The sequence below is a fragment of the Cyanistes caeruleus genome, chromosome 2 (assembly GCF_971803275.1).
Source record: "Cyanistes caeruleus chromosome 2, bCyaCae1.hap1.1, whole genome shotgun sequence".
Taxonomy (NCBI): Eukaryota; Metazoa; Chordata; class Aves; order Passeriformes; family Paridae; genus Cyanistes; species Cyanistes caeruleus.
The window spans coordinates 21,173,031-21,194,383 of NC_141702.1; positions in this window are offsets into that span (position 1 = coordinate 21,173,031).

Consider the following 21,353-nt stretch of genomic DNA (forward strand, 5'->3'; position numbering starts at 1 on the left):
CAGCCTCTTTACAGAGCATGCTGACCCTAACAGTAGACTGCCAAAGAAAACAAAGTGATAAGTATTCCTGCTCGTTGAGCAAGAAGAAGGATCAAAGGTCTGCAAGCATCTAGTAATTTGCTTTAAGATAAGGATAGTAACGTGTTTAGAGAAGAACGAAAACAATGTTGTAAACTAGAGCTATAAGTTTGTATTCTATTTTTAGATGCTTGGCAAAAACTATATATGTAATGCAAGAGCAAGAAATAAAGGTCTCGGTTCCACATCACATTGGTGTGCTGTCTGATTCCTGCCTTAAGATTGGATTTAACACCCCCTCAATACTCACTACCATTTTTGCCCTTTTTTACACTGCCAGAAGCGCTCCCACACCATCCGTGGGGCTCAGCTGTGTCCTGCAGTGGGTTGGTTGGAGTTGGCTGGAACAGGCTCTTTTTGGCACAAGGCAGTCCTGGCCTCCCCTGACAAAGCTCCCCTGCACCCTCTGCTGCTGCCACAGCCTGGGCACCCAACATACATACACGTAGTCATACATATATACATACACACCAAGTTAAAAGTCAGTGGGAGAGTCTCCTGTTTGCATTTCAGTTGAGGACACTGAGATGCTGAGTACCATATGAATGAACTTCTAGTCTAGTTTTAATAATAGAAATGCACAGAAATTGAATGCTCTGGTGTTTACCAGTCATCTTGAAATCACTATCCTTCAGCTGCAGGTGAAGGTGTGTCTCGATGCACTGAGATCAGAGCTCAACTTGAGAGTGAATGTATCAAATGGCATCCCAATGTTCCAAGCTTGAATGCAGTGCTTTAAAAGTCTATTAACTCTGCTACAAGGTAAATTTTAAATATGGGGAAATTCAAATATGTTGCTCAACCCTGATTAAATAGAGAGCTTGGGAACTTGTCTCCTACATATTTTGTTGTTTCTTGACAGAGTCCTTCCTCTAGTATTTCCAATCTGGATTTAAACAATAGCTTTGTTTAAAAAAATACCCAGAAGTATATGGATTTTTAAGAAAATATTCTTTCCATCACCTCAGAGCCTTGGATGTTAACTCCTGCTGTTGTCAGTATTCAGTCATTGAATCTGTCATCTCCAAAAATAGGGCAGGTAGTAATTCAGGTAAGCTATATACATTTGTTCTTATTGGCTAAAAAAGAGAAAGATTAAAGGAAATCTTAGAGACTAATAGACTAAAGACCACTAAAATGGTACAATGTATTTATGGAAGCACAGAAGCACAGAACAATCAAGGTTGGAAAGGTCTGCTGGAAATAATCCACTCCAAGTTCATGCAAGGCCAAAGCAGGTTATCCAGGACAGTGTCCAGTTTGGTTTAAGAATCAAGACTGCAAATTCCTTGGCCAATCTGTTCTGCTGTTTGACCATCCTTGCAGTAAAAATGAATTTTTCTGTGCCTGGGTATAATCTCAGGTGTTTCAGTTTGTGTCCCTTGCCTCTCTTTCTGCCAGTGGAAATTATTGGGAAGAGTCTTTGCTCCTTCCCATCAGGTATTTATGCCCAATTATGAGATCCCTCCTGAGTCTTCTCTTGACATTCCCAGATCTCTAAGCCTCTCCCTATATGTCATATGCTCCTTATATGTCAGATGCTTCAACCATTTTATCACCTGAGGTGTACTTAGACTGTCATGTCCATACCTTTCTTGTTTGTTTTCCACCCCTGCTCAATCAGATATCTCAATATTTCATGCAGACCTGCTGCCTTGATTTCCTGTTTCATTGATATTTAGAACTAAGTGAAGGTTTTCTTAAAAATGTTATTATAACCCTATAGTAAGAACTGATTTTGGATGCATTATGCTTTTTTATATTGATTATTTATATTGTGTGGTATAATGTGGTTTCCAATGTCAAAATAATTAAAAATCTTGACCTTAGAAATAACAGGAGTTCTATCAGATGAATTAAAGACTTGTCTACCGAAAATCTCTAAATTTATTTTTATTTGTTGCAAATAACCGAAGTTTATCCTTGGACTATCATTTTAGTATTTATTTATATAACATTTTATGATCATGAAGCAATTTACCAAGCAAGTCCAGCCATGACATGACTATTGATGGAGAAATAAGCAATAAACACTGCATATTCTCATGCAGAAATAGAAATAACAGGGAAAGTGTTCAGATGCCCCAAAAAAGGCATTTAAATGCTGAAAAATAAGTTAGCCTAGGTAAGAAATGCAGACAGTCTGCAGGGGAAGAATGTAAATCTTGGAAAATAAGGCTTTAAGATACCCAGAATAGCCAGCTCCTCGTGTCTTCCACAGTGTAATGCTGGGGGCAAGGAGAGGTAATGTGCTCCTTGTGTAGGTAAAGAGTAGAAATAGGGTCATGAGCTTGCCTCTAGCTGCACCTCTGTAAAGGCTGAAATGATAATCCATTGCATCTGCCTCTGTAATTTAAGGGGGATGTATTGAGACAGCTTGAAGGAAGGCACTCAAAGTGATCTATGAATTGCAAAACAATGTGAGACTTATAGTGCTCAACCCTTTGAGCTTGTTGAAAAGCAGCCTGGAAGATCATTTCACACATAAGTGAATCTGATGGGGGGAAACTTTCTAACATTCTTAGAAAAAGTCAAAACAGGATTCAGTGACTGGTGGTTAATGTTAGAAAAAAATCAGCCTTAAGGTAATATGAATTTTACTTGCTGTGTAGGTAATTAAACATTGGGGAGGTGCTGGACTCACCATAGTTCAGAGAAATATAAATGAGTTTGGAGAATAAAAAAGTGAAAAAAAGAAAGAAAAAGGCTTTATTTCACTTTTTGAGAGCATTCATATTGCCCAAAGAAGGGCAACTCAGCATTAGGACACATGGTATTAGAAAACCATTTCTAATATTTTCTCCAGGATTTGCAGGAAAGTTTTCCTCAAGGCACAATCAAGGAATTTTGTTTGTTTGTTTGTTTGTGTTTTGTGCTTTTTAGTTTTCCTTTTTTTTTTGTGAGGGTTTTTTTTTTGTGTGTTGAGATGGGTTTTTTGTGTTTGCTTTTGTGTGGTATTTTAGTTGTTCAGGTGGGTTTTTTGTTGCTGTTTGTGTTGTTTTTAACTTTATTTTTATTTTGTTTTGCTCAGACTTACCTCAGAGGTGATCAAGAGAGTGTAAGGCAGTGCCCTGAGGCCAACCATGTCACCTGTTTGGGGAATAGAACAATCATTTGTGTTAAGAAAAATACAGGCTGAGCAACTGTCAAACCTAGAAGCGGAAAGAAATATTTTTGCCATTCATATTCACAGTCCTACTTTTTTTCCTCCTTGGCAACCTGAAGCAGAGAGTATCCTGCAGGATTATTGAAGTGTGTATCCTCTATTTTGTTCTCTGCTACTCTGCAGCCCTGAAGTGATACTGAGCTTCTCTGCTTCATCACAGTGCTATGCAACAGTCTCAGCCTCTATGAAGTGAAGTGTTTTAACATAAAACATTTGGGATTTTTTTTTTTTTTGTACTAATAAAAGGGTTGCTGGGTGAAAATAAATGGTCTGTGTTATCCAGGAAATCAGTTTGGATGAAGATCCCCAAAGCCTCAAACTCCATGAAGTGATGGAAGGTTAATCAAAGCACTACATAAAAGCACAATAAGACCCATCCCTTTAAAATGACTATGACTCATGGGATCCAAATATAAATTCTTAGTAGCTCTTGTTCCTCCTCTCCCATTAGAGGGCAATGTTTATTTAGGAAAAATTTCCATTAAAGTCATCATCATCCATTTGCATATGTATTCAGGGGATTAAAAACTAGTGTCGAGTTTATCTGTTTAAACCATCAATCCATGTCTGCTTAATGTTTCCTCAAATGACATAAATGAAATAAATGACAAATGGAATAAAGGAGTTTGTATAAGAACAAGCATCAGTGATATTAATAATGACTTCTTCCACACCAGTAGATACAAGTGTAGAGAAAGTTGTGCTGTTTGGGTGTTTGTCAGTGAGCTGGGAGTTCACTGTAAGTCAAAATTGCCAATAAGTTTAGGAACTGATGTTTCTAATTAAATGTTTACTTTGTTTGTCTTGGGCTTTGAAAAGAGATAAGAAGCTGCTTCATGCTGATAAACAAATAGGCATACAACACAAGGGGACAATAAGATCACTAACTGCTTTGCAATATGTGGAATTATTACTTTTTCACTTCATTTAAACAAGAATTATAATACTTAACAGAATGTCTGTTTATACAGGTCTAGGGCATGCTCAAGGTTACACTGATGAAAATGGAAATCAAAGTTGATAAGATGGTCTGTTCATTGCTTGGCAAGTTGTGACAGAAAATCACTACCATATTTTCAGATGTGTGACCTGTAAATTATTTGTAAATCCCTCAGTTTCAGGAGTGTTACAGGTGATGTATGTGTACAGGTTTTTTAAAGACCTCAGCTGAGAGATCCCTTGTCTTAAAAGCTTGCTCTCTTCTCATTAGTACTACCCAATTTCCTCATTTTGCTTCTTCCTTGTTGCAGCCGTGTATGGGTTGTCTTGAAGACTTACTTACAAGGGTGTAGACTTTATGTCTGTATTCTGAAGTTTGTATTTTCTTTACAGCAAAATCAATAAGTTAAATTAAAATAAATTATAATAAATTAAAATTAAATTAAAATAAAATAAAAAGTTCAGTATTACTTGGTGCTGGATCTTTCTTTTTTTTGTTTTTTGACTGTATTTAGCATAGATTTTTGAGAACTAAAGCTTACAGTCCCCAAGTGAAATTATGTAAGACTTGCAAACACCCAGGGTCTCTTTTTGTTGAGAAGTGTGGTTCAGCAATGGAAAAGAAAACAAGACCAAAAGTCAAACACTGAATAAAACCCATAACTTTGTTCTTTTATTTATGTTGCCTACAGGCAATCACTAATGTTTTTTCCAGCTCAGTTTGATCCAAGAAACTATTTCTCTTGAATAATTTGCACATTATAAAGCTACACAGAAAATAGAATATGTAAGTAGAGCATATTATTTTGCTTCCTATCTTTCTCCATGCCGACAGATGACCTGTTTGGGGAGGGAAGTTTTAAAGCATGTGAATTTATCTATAAGGCTGGTAATTGAATGTCAGAAAAAAAAAATCAATTCTTTTCATTTGTTTCCTTTCCTTCTCTAGTGAAAGGTTATAGTGTCAAAGTGTTATGAAAGTATATATCAGGAAAAAGATAAAACAAGTGGAATTTGATGCTACCCTTCTACTCCGCTGTCATGACATCCCACCTGAAGTGGTGTGTCCAGCTCTGGGGCCCCCATCCCAAAAACAGCAAGGAGTTGTTAAAGCAGGTCCAGAGGAGGCCACAAAGATGATCAGAGGGCTGGAGCATCTCTCCTGTGAGGAAAGGCTGAGAGAGCTGGGGCTGCTTAACCTGGGGAAGAGAAGGTTCTGGGGAGACCTTAGAGCAGCCTTTTCTGCCTAGTCAGTACCTAAAGGGACTTACAGGAGAGATTGAGGGACTTTTTACAAACACCTGCAGTGACAGGACAAGAGGGAATGGTTTTAAACTGAAAGAGGGTAGGTTTATATTAGCTCTTTGGAAGAATTTCTTTGCTGGGGGAGTGATGAGGCACTTGCACAGGTTGTCCAGAGAAGCTGTGCATACCTAACCCCTGGAAGTGTTCAAAGTCAGCTTGGAGGGCTTATGAGCAACATGTTCTAGTTGAAAGTGTCCCTGCCTATGGTAGGGAGGCTGGAGATAGATTTTTTTTAGGTCCTTTCCAACACAAACATTGTTTAGGCTGAATTTTCAGTGTATTTCAACTCACCAATAATATCTTGTACCTCACACAATACATCTGCAGTCACCAGTTTCTGTACTTCCCTTCTCAGCTTCTGTGTTCCTGCACATGCTCTACATGACAGTATTTGAACCATGAGAAAATGGCTTTTTCTAGGCAGAAAAACACTGCTGCCTTTCCATTGAGGTGCACTTACCGCAATGCTGTGCAAATGTGGTAACAGAATTTGCCAGTTAATAAGGTCAAGAATAAGCATGACTTTGTAAGAAAGAAAACTCCTGTTATAATATATATGATATATGTTATAATATATGATAATGTGTCTTCTTTTCCATGCTCACATTATTCCTGGATTTTATACTAACACTATGTAACATGAAATACAGATTCAGACATGAGAGACAGAGTGAGAAACTTGTACCTGTCTGGGGTTCAGGCCTACATTACTGACATTCTTGTCAAATCCAGCTTTTTCTGGTGATACACTTAAGCAAACTCTTCTCTGCTATATATCTCACTGGATATTGACCATGTGCCCTTACAGTCAGATACTTCTTGAGATGTTTAATCCTTCTCTGAGACCATTAGAAAATAACAGCTACCTAAACAAACATGAATCCTGCTGAAAGGCATAAAAGTTGTACAGTTTAACTACACTTTTTCCTACTTTCCTAGTAAACATGATAGTGTCAAGGAATATTTTTGCATGCTGAAACTTCATCTTGTGCATTGCCAGAGCAGCTCATGACATGCTTTTTGATCTTTCTCAAAAGATTTCTTGGCATGGTTCAGGATTAGCGTGGGCCATGGATCACTCTCACTAGACAACTTGCACTTAGCTATCTTATATATTGGAGGATAATTTAATAGAATATATGAAAGTAGTTTGCCTAAACAGGTCATTCTGAAGATTGTTGCTTGGCACATCCTGTGTGCTAGTAAAGTTACGGTCATATATATGTTCTCTGGGTCAAGCCCTGCTGTCTACAAAGAATACTCACAACCAGGGGCTCTAATATTCTTCTTCCAAGATAAATTCTTATTCAGTGAAAAAGAAGCCAAAGAGACAATCACTATGTGTTTGGAAGTTCCAAACACAAAACCAGACTCGCCTAAGCAGGGTAAATCTAACTGCTAGTCTTTAGACTGCCTTCCTCTAAAAGCAAGGCAAAGCCCTTGATTACCTCTCTGTTAGTTACCTCTGGTCTTTTGGTTGCTCAAATCAGATGAATGAAATGAATTCCTGTTTGATCCCATAAACATAATCACTGAGAACTTTTTAACAGCTTCCTCCTTATTTCAGTTCCTTTATTATAGATGCACATCTGGTACCAAGAAAACTTGGGAATATCTGGATTTAAAAATCATTTTGCTTAGTTTACACATAGATGTGGGGTTTTCTTTATTGTTCCAAGACTTTTCTTGTCAAATATCAAGGGTTTATTGCAAACCACAGGTATTAAATTTATTCTAAAATGTTTAAATAATGGTGAAAGAGTATTTGTTTTGCTCACTGTACTTAAAAGTTGTTGAAGTGTTTTCACCCATGACACACAAAAATGTATTAGGCAGAAATCAGAGTAAGAAAAATAACTTTATGAAAGTTTGAAATTTGGTAAATTTGAGTGTAAGTTTAAACAAATTATTTTATACTATAAACCCTTTAGTAATGAGGCTGATACATAATGCAGTTTCAGTAAGAGGTAAAATTATCAAAGAGATTGTATTTTGCTAACTTTTAAGGAAATCTTAGCTTAGATGGGTCCTAAGCAATAGAGCCTCATACCTGTTTTGAGACACTGCAAACAGAAGGAGGTGCTCTCATTATTAGTAGAATGACTAGAAACCATCAACAGGGTCTAATTATGAAAAAATAGATGTGATCATGGACATTGTCATTGTGATTTTTTCTTCAGGAAAGATAAAGAAGAATTAATAATGTCAAAGGCACTCTTAAAATGCATTCAGTAAAGATGATTCTAGAATTCTGAGATGGTAAAAAAAAAGATTGAAAATATATTTTATGAAAGCAAGCTAATAAATAAAAATTACTCCTGTTTGAACAATATTGAAACTTGAAAATGTTGTTTAACACTGCTAATTTTTCCCTCCAGCCTCCAGAGAGAAGGTAGTGATTTAGCTCAGTCAGTATCCTCTGGGTTCATCATCTGTGAAGAAGCATTAAAGGACTCATGAGTAGAATCTTCCCAAACAACTCTTACACAAGCTGCTTACTAAGTGCAAGCTTTCTAACATGAGAAAGAATATTGGTGTTGCAGTGAATGCCAAAAGAGAATTCACAACATATAAACAATGTATACCTGTATATAAAAAATACTGATAACTACACAAGAAACACATGAATCTGATGGAACAAATCCAGAGGAGAGCTCCTAAACTGATCAGAGTGCTGGAGCAGCTCTCCTATGAACTCAGGCTGAGGAGAGAGTTATGGCTGTTCAGCCTGGAGAAGGAGGGGCTCTGTGCAGACCATAGAGCACACACCAGCTCCTAAAGGGGGCCTGCAGGAGAGCTGGAGAATCTTTCACAAGGGCATGTGGAAGTAGCCTTAAACTGAAGGAGGGTAGATTTAGATTAGATACTAGGAAGAAATTCTTTACTATGCAGGTTGTTAAGAACTATGTAGGTTGTTAAGAACTGGGAAAGGTTTCCAACACAGGTAGGAACTCCCATCCCTGGACATGTAAACACTAGGCTGGGTAAGGCTCTGAGGAGCCTGGTCTGATGGAAGGTTCCCATCTATGGTGGAGTGATTAGAAAAAGATGATCTTCAAGGTAGCTTCCAACCCAAACTATTCAGTCCTTCTATAAACAACAGGAAACTGGAAAATGACAAATATTCAGAACTGAGGCATGTGCTTGGTAATTTTTTCTCTTTCAAGTAAGAGATGATCCTGCCCTGTGCTCCTCTAAATGCTGTTAAGCCAAAACCACTTCCCTTAGAACTTACAGTCTCTCTCCATATAACCAGCATTACTTGTCAAGGCTGGGGAAGGTCTGATAATGAGAGTCTGATTTGGATTTGTGGACTCTGAATGTATGGATAACCAAAAAGCAGAGCACATGGCAGCTTCTCTGTGGTGTGGAGGGAAAAGAAATATATAGGAGGCTTCAGATGTCATGTGTGGTGTAAGTCAAATTAGACTCCAGGATGCATACAGTATTGTCTAGCTGCAGACATTTTTTTTCTACCTGTGGTATCAAGGAGTTGCAATGCTAGAAAAGTTTCTTTTGTTCAGAAAACTACAAGTAGGCATTTAATCTGCAGCATCAAGCAGGTTTTCTACATGCTTGGCTGGAGTGTCAATCTACCTGGGGCCCTTTCCACTCCTGACAATGAGGGTGAGACTTTCTTCAGTGGTATTACTGGGAGTCCTCTGAAGTTTAAGGAGATTTTAAAATGTTTTTCAGCCTTTCCTTTCAACAACACCTCAGGTGCTTTTGGTTGTAACTTGATGTTCAGGTAAATGAGAGGGCTAGTCATGTTATTATGTGAGAGCAGTGGTGTGTGATCTACAGACAGAATATGTTTGGGTTTTAATGACTACGGTCCTTTTCCTGCTTGAGAATATGCTAGGAGGCCAGTTTCAAGTTGGGCATTGCTGAGTTTGGCTCTTCTGCAGCATAAACATTATTGTGCTGATCTTGAGAACAGGCAGGAACCATGGCAGTCAGGAATTAAAGTCCTGAACCACAGCCAAAACTCTTCTTATGAGTCCAAGTGCGCTCTATAAGGCTGATAAATGCTTCTGCAAAGCTGCAGAGTTTGCCAGCAATAGTCTACATCTTCTCACTGAGTCACAGCCTTTTCTCAGCTAAGGTCAAATCTCAGAATCTAGAGCATGAGTTGTTTTTTTTTAAACCTGCTGTTTTCATTCTTCTGACAAAATAAATTAAAAAAAACGCATCTAAAACTGATTATAAGAAAAAGAAAGAATTTAATCTGGGCTGCAAGAAAAACTGTTTCATGTTGTTTTCAGGATCTTGTAAAATTTTATTAACTGTATGGGAATTTTGTCCTTAACTTTTGTGTTTCAAACAAAAAAAAAAAAAAAAAAAAGGAAGCCTATAATTTTTTTTTTTTCCAAAATAGAAGATTAATTTGCTGCTTTTCTCAAAATTACATGTACTTGTGAAAAGTTCTACTCCCTAATTTTGGTATACAGTTACAGCTGTTAGCAACCAATTTCTGAATTTTATTTTAACCTTTACTAAGGATAATATATTTTGTAAAGATAATCTCTGCAGACAATGTAAACCATTTGCTTTTGTGTGAGAATGTCTTGCTTCTGAAATCCTTCTCCTCACTTCATCTTTTCATTAAATACAGGAGACTACTCAGTTCCAGTCCCAAACTGTAAGAACTGTTTGGTATTTCAGTACAGTAAAAACTAGCTGTGCAATTTCTGTATTCTGTTTACAGCTAGGTACACACATTTAGAATCAGAAATAGCAGTAGTAGCTCAAGGTACAACTGTAAATTACCTGAAGATACATATTTATTTTAATTATGTTTACTGAAATTATTGTAATGACAGGAAATTAATGTATGTGTTTACATCATACAGGAATTAAAGTTGATCACAAGGTGCTAAATGTTGACATTTGTCACTCTCTGAAAATAGTTTTGAATTTTTGTTTATTTTTCTTCTTTGCACAAAAAGCATAAATTGCAGACAGACCTGGAATGCTCCATATGATGGAACAGCATATGACCATTTCATCAATAATGTCTGTATCACTTTGTCAATAAGGGGAGAAGAGAAAAAAAAGATTCATCTGCAGGTTTGATAAATTGGAATGTTACTAATTCAATGGCATTTCAGTCTAAACTCCCTGTCAGAGCTGTCTGAGAGAAGTGGAAATTTCCTCCAAGACAGTGTATAGATTGCAGTCCGTGGTCCCATAGGCAGGATTCTGCTGGAGATTATTCTGAAGCTACTGCAGTAGTCTAGAAACTAACTAAAGCTCTTTAAATCAGATTTGTGAAACAGCTAGGTTGTTTTGTTTTTTTTTTTTGTATTTTGGGAAGAATCTCTAATGTCAACATATCTCTATAACTAAAAAAAATCAAAACCAAACTCTGAACAATGCAACCAAGACTACTAAAAAATGTTTGAACCAAAAATTGGTTGCTGTATAATTGAGTTAATGTTGTGGCATTTTTTTTATTGTGCATTTGGGAGAGATTTTTATTAGTGTATGTGACCGGAGACAATGGTGATTACGGATCAATCATTATGTAATTAGAACATAAAAGTTGAATGTCATTTATGTTTCCCTTCTTTTAAAATCCTTAATGAACCCATTTTCAAATTTTATTTTTCTTTTGTAACCAGACCATTCCCTTATGCCCTGACAATCTATTATTGTGATAGAAAATAGATTAATATATGTGAGAAGATATAATATTTTTCATAGTTGCATCCATTTTCCCTAGAAAGGTTCCTAGTTGGAAAAGATAAAGTCCATTTTTAAGTAAAAATTACATTGCATATTAAAAGAACCAAGAGATATTTCAGTTGTCAAATTATTGTATAATATGTGTGCATTATGTCTTTTTTATAGAATTTGAGGAAGTTTAGAAGGAAATGTTTTTAGATTGTGGCTATTGGTCTAATATTTTATTGATGAATATTATTTCTCCTGTGTTTTTACTCAGGCATCAGACAAGATGTTTCTGGACAACAGAATTTTGGAAGGGTTCGGGTCAGAAAGGACCTAAAGAATCATCTAGTTCCAAGCCCCCTGCCATGCACCAAGTTACTCAAAAGCCCCATCCAACCTGGCCTTGGAGAGAAGAGCTTGAACACACTGCAGCAAGAGTAGGTGTTGATTATTCTATTGCTCTGAATTTACTCATATCACCTATATCTATGACCAGAGCATCTTTTTTTTTCTCTTAACAAGAGGGTCCTTTAGTATGTGGGCTATGAGGTAACAGAAAGATGGTTTTCAAATAATTTCTTCATCATGCAGTCCTTGTGGTCCTTTATAGATTGTTTTCTCTTGCCTAGGGCCCAGAAGCATAGAAAAGTGTATAACACCTTGCATCTCTCAAAAGAAAAGCATAATTTTATTATATGTTCTTTTATTTGGGTTTGTTACTTGCCTATGCCAAGCCACACCATCAAAACCAGCATCCCTACACATTTGGGGATGAAGGTTTACAGGAGCAGGCCACCTCCACCCACTGGGAGGTTGGCAGCAATAAGACACAGCACACATCCTGCCCACCACTGGGAAGCAGAGATCTGTGGATCATTGACTCAGAGAACTCTTTGGGTTGTAAGTTCACAATATGGGACACAACTTACATGGCATGGATTAATGTTAAAACGTTTTGTAATAACATGACATTTAATTATGTTGGAGTGAAAAACCCCCAAAAACCCAGTGTCAGCAATATTTATTTTACTTGAAATGAAATGAAAAGAGATGTGAAATATTTTTTATCTTATAATTTATATTTATTAAGAAACTCTTCTGTAGCAGGTAACTGGCATGCTATTTTTCAAGGTCTGATAATTAAGACACTGGAAATTATATTCTTGTTCAATATTTAAGTTTAAGCACTTGAATTTTTATTTTAGCTCCAGCTATTCAACTGAAATAGCATGTTTACAGTTACTATTGAATTATAGTAACAATTTATACGTGTTGGGAGCTTTCTTGATCAGATATCCCTTCATCTAAATTTTTGATAAAGGTTTAGTTTTCTGAAGTTCAATTCCACTTTGATCATTGTAGGAGAGAATCACATCTCATTGCATGACTTTTATATTTTTGCTAATATCATATGAAAGACTTCTTTCATATTAACATAAAATCTCAAGCTTTTTTTGACAAGCATTTTAAGATGCTTATGTTTATATTTATATGAATTAATTGTAAAGGTTATTTAAATGTACCTTTCAAAGTTTTTCTCCTTTGGGATAATACATAGGTTGTAAGACTATATAAGAATTTCTAGCTAGATTTTGTAACAGGTAGAATAAACAAATAATAAGCAAATATTGATAATAAAATACACAATAAAAAGAAAATTATTAATAAATTATTAATGAAATATTAATAACAATTATTATAATAACTCCACAAAAAAAAAAGTCTTAAAATATCTGGCAATGCAGAATTAAATCTAATACTGTGTGTCATTGTAAAAAAATTAAAAATAAATAGAAGGCCAAGCATTTAATAAGACATTTATTTTAGATTCAATATAGTGACTTGCATCAGTACTAATGCTAGGAACCAAAAAGTAATCAGATGTAGCAAATGCTGCAAAAATCCTGAAGTTGGACACTGTTGTATCTTTTTCAAGATTTTTTTCAAAAATTGTCCCCATTTCTTCACCTGCTTAACTCTTGAGATCTCAGTAGACAACTCTTTAAACTGCCAGTCAGGAATTTTTGCTGCTAAATGGCAAAGAACAGGAGTGAGAAGAGCTGTCCTGACACGGCATGTTTAACTAGTATTGCTATTCAGATAAAATTATATGCCCATATCCACAAGATTTTATAATACAGTCAGAGCTTGCTGCTACACTGAAATGCTCCACAAAGCATAATGTGGATAAATTTGCTTTCATTGAGGATGTGCAAATGTACTGGTCAGTGACCTGATTTAAAAGCCATTGGAATAAAATTAAAAATAGATTCAAGTCAAATGGCATACCCAAGTTTTGAGTAACAGTATAGTCTCATTAAACTGAAATTAATAGTCCAAGCTGTTATTTACAAGAATTATATCTTTTTCCCCCCATAATTATAGCCAAAGTCTTTAAGACTGAATAAAAGCAAAGTTAAAAACATTACATGGAGCAGCGTACTGTTTGCAAGGAATGAAGCTGGGTTGTGTTTAAAGTTTTGCACTGACTCAAGATATTGATGTTCCTCTGTTTCTTGATCTTTTACCTCAGAATATTCCTGCACACTCAGAGGTTCTGAGGCAGCTAACAGCTATTGACTGAGAAGATAAGTGTTTAAATACCTTTGAAGCTAGCTGAACTGATTAGAGGAATGCTCTGTGTAAGCATGTTGTATGATCAGAGGACAGATACAGTCAAATGACTGCTGCTGCTGAGAACCTGACATCCACACTGCTCCTTTGGGAGTTTTCTTCTGGAGCATCTCGAGAGAACTCCTGTGTACTGCAAGCCTGTTAGCCACTGGAAAATGTTATGTGTGCTCAGAAAGCTTAGTTTCATCCAAAAGTAATTGAGTTTATATGCTCCAGCACTTCTCAGAGCTGAAAAAATGTATAGCAAGTGGAGGAAATGGAGAAATTTGGTTTGAAAGCTTCTTCAGTCTCTTAGATAAAAAAAATCTATTCCATCCTAGAGATAATGATTATTAACATAATGGTGATAGTCTCTTAGAGATATAATGAGGTGAGTTCCTCAGGTATCACAAGTCATGTTCTCTCTCAATCAAATTTATTTTTCTTTAGTCTTTATTTTACATGTAGCTGACTGGAAAGTGAAAAATCATTATTCAGAAAAAGTACTTATGAAATTTTTTCTCATTAACCACACTTTTACTGAAAATATGAAACAAAGTGTCACAACTGATAAAAACCTCCAATATCTAGCTGCTGTTTTCTTTTCTTGATTCTGAATTCTGTACTGCTGTGAGGTATTATTATAAAATAATTGGGAATTATGAAAATCAAAATTTTAACTTCTAAAAGGTTTGATTTCCATCTTCTGCATCCTGTGGGCTAACACTCAAAACTATTTGTTATTTAGCTCGTTGCAGTGGTCAGTGCACATACAGGAGGATAGTTTACATAGCTCTGGTGGTTGTTTTTGTCCCCAACATTTATTTAGCAGCAAACCATTCTAGTTTATCCTTCCTTATGTGGGACAATATGAGCCATTACACTAAAATCAATAGACACCTCTAGCTCTGCCTTAATATAGATTAACATATATTCTTAACCTCAGGTCTGAATTGTTTGCAGACTTTTGGGCTACAGGTGTTGAGTAAAATGCCAGAGGTGGAGCCATCTGCCTTCTGCACTGTGCCCAGTTGTCAAAGGCCCTGGGGAAATGGACTTTCCCTGGACAATGTGTCAAGATCCAGTTACTAACGTTCTTAGAAATGCCTGTGCCCGAATTAAGGTGCAAATGAGACCATATGCCAGTGACAGTAGGATGGGTTTTATTTGATAGTAAATATGGGAGAGAGAGAGAAAGAAAGAAAGCAAATAGGTGAGGGGGGACAGAAAGAGAGTAACAGGGACAGAATAAGGAAAATATCACCCCTTTGTTGATGCCAATGATGCTCTGTTGATCCTCTCCAGCTGGTCTTGGTGGTGAAGATCCCCCCAAAAGGCACAGAATCCAATGGGTTAATATATGCTCAGGCTAGGTAGGAAAACCCAGGCTCCTTCCTGGGACAGGGGGGAGTTTGCATTGTCTCTTACAACAGACTCTGGATTTCTTGTATCATGTGCAGTTCTGTGGTGCACAGCTTCAGGAATGACTCTGGCAGGGGCACTTTGGAGGATCTTTGCTGAATTATGACATCCTCAGATACCTCTCACTTGAATGCCCCATGGATGTGACCATGGGACAGTTTGTATAAGGGAGGATGAGTGTTCAATGCCTCTAACCAGAGTTTACACCTGAAACCTCCTCCCCTTCCTTGTTTTGGGGGGAATAAACCTGGTCTCTGTGGGCTGTGGTCTCCCCCACACCAAACTCAGCCGGGGAAGAATCTCTGCTGCATTTGCCTTTCACAACAAACCACTTGTGGATACATTCCTCTGCCTCAGCCTTGTTTGCTTTTCCCTAGACTGGAATGATTGGACAATAGAATCTTATCCATGTGGTTTAACTTACAGCCCAAAGTTCCAGTCAGGCATCTTCAGGGAGGCTTCTTTGGTTGCAGCTTCTTTTACAGTTTTTGTTATAATGGGCAAAACTCTTTTATATCGATGTTTGAGGTATGAACTGTTTCAGTCTCTGACACCATGGAGACGATGGGTCTTGGCTCTAGCCTGAGCAGTCAGTGGACCTGGGGCTGACAAGGAAGTTCAGGGAAGCTGGATAGGAGTTACCTACATGCATGTTTGTGGATGGCTTTTGATTTTTTTATTTGTATCTGATGAAAGTGTTCTTATCAAAAATATTATCTTGATCACACTGTGCTGAATATGAGTTTCCCAGTGACAGAAAAAAATTGCCTTAATAAACTAAATCTGTTTTAATTGAAATGAAAATTAAAGGTCTGGGATAAACAAGTACATTAAATATTTTCTTTCTGCATCAAATTTCTTGAAAGCAAAAGGAGAAGTTGAGCCACTTACACAGGCTTGTTTAAGAGCTATTTTAGACAGTGTTTCAGGTTATTTGTTTGTGTTTGTTTGTTTTACTATGTACAACATTTCAATTTTCTTTAAAGAATATATTATTCACTTAGGAAATGGGGCATACTTTGGGTTTACTCAAGATTCTTTACAATATTTCTATTTTTGTTTCTGTTTCTATGATTTTTATTTATATTTGTGCTTAATTTGATTTCTAATTGTTAGGTTTCCCTCCAATGCCTAAAGCTTTCTTCACCATTTTTTGAATGTCTGACTAGATCTTAGCAAAATTGCTTCTCTTCAGTTCTAGACACCAGTTTACCATATGAGTAAATTTACTGAGCCAAAATTAAATTATGTCTTTGACAGCCTGTTTAAAATTTCATTTTAAGTCTGCCCATAAATAAAGGTCATATTTCAAAAAGGGAGTATCTGGGATTTTTAAATGCCCCATCTGTTCTATTCTTTGAGATTTTCACTCCTTTTGATTCAATCTGAATCTTTGATTTATGAGATATATATATTAAAATAACCAATGAGTTAGCCAAGTTCCCACTGGAATGCACAGACTGACAACAGACTTTTACTGAAGGATATAAATCTCCAGTGTCATAATGTGCTGAAAGTCTTTTTTTAGTTGGTGTCAACCACTTTGTACCTTTATGTAAAATTTCTGTCTTCCACTAGAAGTATACTGTGGAAGTAGTAGTACTTTTTCTTGGCAAAAAGTTGAGTCAGTGAAGCTATCTTCCCATCTTAAAACTGGACGCGCAACCAAATTTTCTTTCCTATCTGACACTACTTCACATTTGGTTTTGTGTTCTCTTTATTTGTTTCTTTAAAATCATTCCACAGGATAATATCTTTTCCCCTGTCATTCCTGAAACAAGACAGAAATACCTCCTTAAATATTGATGAACAGGGGATCATGATTTTGGAATGCTACATTTTACGCATTCCTGTAACTCATGCACAAGGGCACTGAAGTCTGCTTAATCCTCTTTCCTTAGCTTAATTTAAAATAATACATTAAAGTCTAGGAACTCAAGTTTGCATAATAAAGCTCTCAAAACAAATGTCTAATTCAGAACCAAGGATGTTTGGCCATACTCCAGAGGGGAGGAGATAATGCAAGTTTGTTCCTACTTATTCCATAGAGGTGTCATTAAAAGTATTTTTGATTCAAAGCATTTCTCTGATCATCTGTAAACAAAAGTCAAAAGAAGAAAGAAGAATGGGCATAGACAGACCTTCTGTCATGGCCAAGTCAGGTCACACAGAGCCTCCAGACCAGAAAAATGAAATGGTAGGTGTGTGGAACTCGGGGGAAAAAAAATAAAAAGGCATAGGTGATATAAGGATGTCTGTGGGAGAAATGGTGCTTATAAAAGAAAGAAAAATATGGAACTCCAGAATAAGGTGCATCCAGGGACAAGAAAGTCAATAGAAAGGCGTGAAGACTTGAAAATTAGATTACTAATGTAACAGGCCAGAGACCATCCTTTGCTTCTGAGACCAAATAATATGGCCTGGCCTCCATTCACATGCCCCAAATCATTTTCTCTGGATGAATTAATTTCAGACTGTCTCCTAAGTACAGTATCTACGAAACTTATCAGCCCAAACACTACAAACTTACTATCTTCACCATAAAAATGCTATTTAGATTTCTGAATCTAAAGAAAAGATATCCAGAATCTTTTAATTTAATCTTATAGCTTGAACAAAAAAAAAATCCATCAAGTTTCATTCATGGTTATATCAGACTAATTTTCTTTAATCTTTGTTGGAATTTATTTGCTTCCTTTGTTCCTTCTTTTCCCTATCATATTTCAGTACACAGTAGCCATATTCCAGTCTTCACTTGCTAAATTGAACCGTTCTAATTTCTTAGAAGAAAAATGTGTTAAAGTGTGATTTCTTAAAAGAACCTAAAATAACCCTCTTCCTTTTAGTACTTAAGCAATGTAAAACTCCAGTGAGATCCTGCTGCGTGTCTGTAATCTCTTGCCATATTAAGTAAAATAAGTAATGATTGCAGCAAGGATACTTTTTGTGTTTATGACATTTTAAATTTTTGTCTTTTGGATTCCTAGCAGTGCTATGAAAATTATAAACCAACTACATTGTATTGTGTGAGAGCTGTTGGGAACTCCTCTGAAAAGACATGCAAAGCCACAGATATGTTCAAAAACCCAAGGTCTTGAATCACAGACAAAGAAGGCATCTAACTACTTTTTACTATTGTCAAGGAGATACGTATCAGCTTTGAAAAAACACATCAACTTAAGAGAGATGGATAAAGAGCATATAAATGTAGTTAAAATAGATTGGAAAAAGGAATAAGGTACCTGTGTTCAGGACAAATCAGGAAAAGATCACCATGAATTCTCCTTTTCACCTTGGAAAGCAAGTGGCTTAAATACTTGATGGTGAATTTTTGCTAACTGGCTGATGTCAAATAGTTTCTTAAATTCTTCATTAACACTTTCCATGGGGAGGGATATTCTAGTGGATTAGCTGTATATCCCAGCCTTCTTTTTAAGAATTTTTTGTGAATCTTGCCAACTTCTACACAGTTGGAGAACAAACTGAATGTACTGATAGCCCTGACCAATATCTAAGATTGCTTATATTTAAGAATCAGAAGAGATAACCTCAATTGGAAATGCCAAGTAAAAAAAGTAATACTAGAAAGAATAGAAGTGCATGGGTCTGAACAGAAATGTAAAAAAAAAAAAGTAAAAGACATGATTAAATCACAGCATCTGGGAGTTTGGACACAGGGGATAAAGTTTTATGGAGACATGTCCAGCTGCAACTAAGTATTTAGTTGGAATAATGTTATCTCCACCACCTATATAAACACTAGTATATGTAAAATAAGATAGCATAAGTTGTGTCCTAGCTGAGATAAGCACTTTGATTAATTCTACTCCATCTTAAAATGTTGGCAATCTGGCCTGTAAGCCTGTGATTACCTAAGGAGTCCATGTTTTTCCTCTCTGAATACAGCCCTCATGGCGATTGTTCAACTGCATCACTTTTAAAAATGCACAAGAGCTATATTAGCAAAATCATCCTCCTACCTATATATCACAGCTCTAATTCTCCCTTTCTGTTTTAATTCCTCAAGCATCATTACACTGTCTGTCTATGCAAAAGACAATTTATATCCCATGATATTTATATACTTTTATTATTATCTTCTAAAGAATTCTACTTAGGCTATTGTATCACATATTTATTTGTATGCAGATAACAGGATGGACTTTAATAATCTTCTATTAATAAGCTTACATCCATTTTTATTAGTTTTTATAAATTCAAATTTAATCTCTTATTTAGCTCATTGCTATGTTGAGGGCACACTTGAGTTTTATCTTCATTTCTATGAACCTCTTTATGGTATTCCTCCTTTGCTTTATCTTGCTGTGTTGGCCTTTTTGTGCTGTGTCTGACTTTGAAAATGTTTTTAGTTTAAAACCAGTCCCCTAACAAAACATCATCCTCTGTTCAAATTTTTTCAGTATATGGCCCATTCAATTCCAAGTAACCCCTTGTGTCTTATACAAAATTTCTCTTTTGTTGTATGAAGATTCATAAATCAAATGTATACTAGATGATTTTTCTTTCCATCTCTTCTCATGTTCTTTTTGTTTGATGCTAACATTTTCTCCTCTACTTTCATATATTAAAAACACCTTTTCCTCTGCAGGATCCATCATTCCAGATCCTCGGTTTCCTGTTTTACTCTAGGAGAGAGAATGGACTAAGGTCCCCTGGGCTGGCCTCAGGAAGCACAGCATGACATAGCATGGATTGATATGGCTAAACTTCCCTGGCCCCACAGATGGTAAAAAGCTTCATGGCCTTGTCTTTACTCCTTGCTGGAAAGTAACTTTTCTGCCTAAACTACTCTTGCACATTTTAAGGAGGGAAATCTTGGCCTGTAGCTTGAGGTCTCTGGAGCTTCCCTCTCAAAAGCAATGGACAGAACAGGAGAAGAGAGAATGGAGGAGATACAGTCTCTTCTGTATTTGTCAGGGTCATTGTAACTAAACCAAGCAGAATGGACATCATATACCATCAAATACCATCAGTAGGAAGAAAGGACAACCAAGAATGAAAAAAAAAAAAAATAAAAAAAAATGAGGAGTTAAGATAGAAATATTTGTATACTTTGAAATGAGAAATTAATATGGATATGTGAACTTGTAAGAGTAGAAAGTTATCATTAGATAGGTAGATCTAATTGTCAGATCTTGATTGCTGAGTCAATAGGGAATAATTTCTAAATAAGAAGGTTGCTCACTACTTATGACACCAGTAAAAAAAAACCACAGAATGTGATGCAGAGGAAAGTGAAGAATGCCTAAAAAGTGCAATGTTTTGGCAAATCATATGAGATATTTGTTTCAAAAAAATGAAAAATATTACAGAGATGAATTTGAAATTTTTATCATTTCTATTTATTTTCTTGCCAAAACATCTTTGAACTGGGATTAAGTTTTGCTTAGCATACTGCATCCTTGTTGCAGAATATGTCTTAAAATGATCCCAGTTATATTCTCTAAGTTACATAGTTTCATTTTCTATAACAGGTTAAATGCTCTTGTAATTGAATAAAATTATTTCCCACAGGGTATTCTATACATGCAATTACATATTATGTGTATTAATGTGCCTATGATTACTATAAAAAAGCAACTAAATCTTTTTAAGAATGTGGAAATTTAAAGTAGAGAGGGCTTAAATCTGTGGGTAAGGGTTTCTGGCTGTCTTTGGAGTTAACTTTAACTTTAGTGTATCTAGGCATATAAAGAACATGCTTAACTTTTTCATTTTAGTAAGTGATGATGCAAGAATATTAGAAACATATATCAAAATGAATCTGTTATCCAGATCAGAAATTTTAAGTATTGGGGTTTTTATATTTTTAATAAACTTTCTACAACACCTGTAGCTTGTCCTCCAATAAGAAAACATTAACATGATTTTACTTCTTTATTATCTTAAGAAAACTTTAATAAATGCATCTTAAACTGTTTGCAATTGAAATTCTATATGTGCTGTGATTAATAATTTTGCATGGTACTTTGGTTACATTTTACTGCTTGATGAAAATGATGATTTAATTATGATAACTTGATGAGGCATGCATTTAAAGAATCTCTCCAGAGTTGTGTTGGTTTTTTTTTTTTCCCTTAAATTCTTGATTGGGACCAAGGTCACTGTTGAAATGAAAGGTTTTGTGTGAGTAATT